Source organism: Lolium perenne, chromosome 1 (genome assembly GCF_019359855.2).
Source record: "Lolium perenne isolate Kyuss_39 chromosome 1, Kyuss_2.0, whole genome shotgun sequence".
Classification (NCBI taxonomy): Eukaryota; Viridiplantae; Streptophyta; class Magnoliopsida; order Poales; family Poaceae; genus Lolium; species Lolium perenne.
The window spans coordinates 77,560,201-77,564,551 of record NC_067244.2 but is presented as its reverse complement, the minus strand read 5'-3'; positions in this window follow the sequence as shown (position 1 = coordinate 77,564,551).

The window sequence follows — 4,351 nt, the reverse complement described above, 5'->3', positions numbered from 1 at the left end:
TGTTATCAAACACACAAAACACGGAGTATAGACTTTGCTCTTTCAACTCCGAGTGGCACGACCACTCAGATTAATAAATAACAAGACATATAATTTATAAAACTTGTAGTAATGCAAGAGTAAGACAATATGGGTAAGGTATGCATCAAGAGGTGGCTTGCCTTGGTTGGCTATTTGTCCCTGGACTTCTTCTTCACGACCATATGGTCTTCCTTCATCTTTGAAATCCTCACCAAGCTCCCCTCCTTCTTCTCCGATAGTACTCGCATTCTAACGCCGCAAAATAAATATAAACAAACAACAACATCCAATCAAAAATCCACTATAGAATAAATCACACAAAAATATGGTAAAATCACAGAGAGTAAAGCTTGATTTTATAAAACTACAGGAACTGGATTCACTCAATTTGGGTTTTTAAAACAGTAGATATGATTTTTCAAAAAACCAGTAAGGGCTAAGGAGCTAATTTAATTTGACCAAAAACTTTCTATGATTCACAAAATTTGAAACAAAGTATCTATTGGAAGATAAAACATGTAGAACTCACATCCACTAGAATATCTCAAAAACAAGATTTTAAATATTTTTAAACATTAAAATAAATCAGAAACTAGAGAAACCATTTTTAAAGCACACAAACATCAAATCATAGCAAATCATTAAAAATCATAGCAGCAGATAGACACTGAAAAATGTGACCCACAAAAATTGGTTTAGTATTTTTCTGAGCTATAAACTAATTACTACTATTTTTACACTGAAAAGGTCCTCTTTGTGGTTATAAAATCCCAGAATTAATTTTTTTTTGACGCAAATACAGTGAGAAAGTTCCCCACTGTGTCATTTTTCATTGTCATGCTCACATATTTTCGTTGCCTATTCGACGGTACTCTAGAGGAGGGATCCTCATGGAGGGAAGAAGAAGTAGGGGCCATAGGGCGGAGAGTCCTCGGGACGGTGGTACGCGATTTACCCAGCTTCGGATCACCTGCACGATGGCAAGGCCTACTGCTGCTTGTCTGGAATTATCTAGGCACTTTCGCGTTGTTACAATGAGTTGTCGTTGTGCCTCTAGGGCTCCCGGGATCTGGCTTATAAAGGCGCACGGATCTAGGGTTTACATGGAGAGTCCTAACCAGATTACAAGTTGCCTAACTACGGTACAATGTCTTGCCGTGTACGTCAAGGATCCGCCTTCCATCTACGTCGTACTGGATCCGTGTTCCTTATGGGCCTCCACGGATCCGGCTTCCTCCGAAGGTCGGTTAGGATCCGGCTTACTGATCCTGGGCTGGACTTCATCCTTCATGATCAACAGCAACTGGGCCGCCCGATGGGCCACATGCCACATCACCATCTGTGGGCCACCCGGGCTTGCCGGATCTAGGCACTGTCGATGGTACACCCATGAAGTATACCCACAACAGTAGCCCCCAGAGTTCTCCGAGATTCACCTCCTGTTTCCGCCTTGCTAAAATCTTTACAACTTCCGACAATCTTGGTAACATGGGTAAACTTGAAGAACTCCAACTTCATACTTTCTTGTTTTCCAACTCTTAGTCGGAAAATGTCTTTATCCCGCGGGACTTCATCCATCGACATCAGTTTTACAACTCGTCACCGGACTACTCCCCTGCAGAGATTACGGTCAACAATTTTTGAATTCTTACCCGGAACCTCGAAGGGTCCAAACGGTTCCGCCAATTTTGGCGCCATTTTCGGGCGATTCGAGCGGTAACTTATCCTTAGCCATTTTTACCACTTAGGGTTTTCGACACGTGTCAGCCATCCAACGGCGCGACGCTTGCGTTCCGACCACAGAATGCGGAGCACGAATCTCTTCGGCCTATAAATATCCGCCGTTCAACCCTAATTCACCCATTCGCCCCCTTTTCACCTCTCTGCAAAGCGCCGCCTCCGAGCTCGTCCTCCGCCGCACCGGAGTCCACCGGAGTTTCGCCGGAGTCGTTTCGCCGCCGCAGACTGTTCTTCGTGTTCTTAAGTCCGGCGAGCCACCGCAGCGAAACCTCGCCGCCGGCAACTTAAACCACCGCGGAAGCCATTCCGGTAAGCCCTCAAGCTTTTCCTTCTCGCCGTAGTTGGTAGGGATGACTAGGATTTCCTTCGTAGGATCCGGATAAGTTTATCCAGCTCGTATCTTCTTCGCAGATGTCTTCTTCTACTCTGCCTCCCTCGACCGAGCCAATCATGGTGACCCCCATCTCCTCAGCCCCTCCCCCCTTTCCCCAGTTCACCTGAAGCCTCAGAAAGACTCCGGGAAAAACATTGAAGGGTCGTCAGTCAACCCGGAAGAATCTGAGGGCATTGAACAGATGGAGAAGAAAGTAGAGCAGGCAGCCGCTAAGAAATCAAAGGCTCGAAAACGAGACAATGAAGCCAAGGGAAAGTGGTGGCCCTGCTTCACCACGGAGACCGAGCTCCGCAACCTCGAGGCGGAGGGTTTCATAAAACCTGGATCCTGGCGGAGGATCTCCGGCGAACTGAATCCCGCTCCCGAAGCCGGAGAATGGGTGGTGACCAAGGCGCTTGTCGAGCGCGGATTCTCTTTCCCGCCCAGCGATTTCTTCTCGGAAATCCTGAAGGCGTACAAGCTCCAGCCTCATCATATCGCCCCGAACAGCATCTTGGCCATCAACAACCACGTAGCGTTGTGTGAAGGCCACCTCCGGATAACCCCGGATCTTCCCCTCTTCCAATATTACTTCTCCGTCAAAAAGGAGAAAGTATCGCAGACCTCCACTCTGGCCACTTGCGGTGGCGTCACCTTCAAGCTCCGCCCCGGGCGCACGTACCCGCCCACAGATCGCCATGAGTCTGTGCGGTACTGGTCCGGCAACTTCTTCTATCTAAAGGACGTGTCGGATCCTGCATCTTCAAAGGTGCTGCCTGACTTCAAGGATGGCCCCCCAACGAGACTCCGGCTTGGACTCAATGTCCCCATCTCTCCGAGTCACCTCAACTGACTCGGGCGATCAGGCGGATCCATAAGCTAACGGACGAGGGCTTGACGGGGAAAGACCTGACCATGTCCTGGTTTACTAAGCGGATCCAGCCCCTACAACATCGGGACCGCCTGCTGTTCCAGTACACGGGGCGCAAAGACAATATGCGCACCTCAAAGGACAACCTCTCCGCCGACGCCTTGGACAAGCGCCTCCGGGTACAGATCAAGATTCCGCGCGAGCTGAAGATCCATGTGTGCAATATGGATATTCACACCAATGGCTCCGGGACCGCTGTCGAGGGTACTCCTCGGCAATGCCCTCCAATTGGGGCTTAGGGTTGATGGAATCCTGCAAGCTGACACGAGACATCGGTTCACAGACAAGCGGGGAGAGCGATTTACCCAGGTTCGGGGCCCTCAATGAGGTAAAACCCTTACGTCCTGCCTGTCTGTTTTTGATTATGAAGATATTGGGTTACAATGGGGTGCCGAATAGTTCGGCTGAGATCTCGTCGAGATGGCTAAGTTCTATGGTGACCTAGCTCTAAGCTTTTGGTGGCTGAGATTGCTAAGATTGATTGTGTGTCTCGGCAGCCCCTCTCCTGGCCTTTATACAGGAGGCCAGGTCTCAAGAGGTCTAACCGAGTACGACTAGACTTTACAATAGATCTATCTCTAAACTTTCCTTGTTCGGCTCCTTCCGCATCTTGTACTTCAAGGAATCTTCCGTTGCACCGTCCTAGTGGCCCACCTTGCCATCAAGTACCTTCATGGGCGTTCAGCTAGACCGTATAGGGTAGAGCAACATCGGTTACCCGAAGGGTAGTGCCCACGTCAGTAGCCCCCGAGTGTCTAGCCGAACATAGTTCGGGTAGAGACTGGAGCATGTCTTCTTCTGATGTCCTTTTCCTCGATCGTTCTTGTTTTCCTTCTGTCTGCATCATCTTCTTCTATCGGGTGCGCGTCAGCGCTCCCGATGGGAGTAGCCCCCGATGGGAGTAGCCCCCGAGTCTAGGTACGGATGCTTGCGATCCGTGCGTAGACTCAAGTTGTACCACTCGAACATTTTGCTCTGCCGAAGTTTTTCCGCGAGTTTTCGTAGGTCATCCGATATATTTTCCTCATGCAAGGGATAATGAGTAACGTGCCCAACTTTTGCTGGTTAACTGCCGATGGCAAAACAACGTTACCCTACACAGAATCAAGTCCCCGGGCATGATCCTGGAGTGCAAAAAAGTTCTGTCGGGTGCGCGTCCAGCGCTCCCGATGGGAGTAGCCCCCGAGTCTGGGCACGGGTGCTCGCAACCGGGTGCAGACTCGAGTCGAACAATTATCTCTTCCTTCAAGGCCTTTTTTTCTTCGAGTCTTCATTCTATCGGGTGC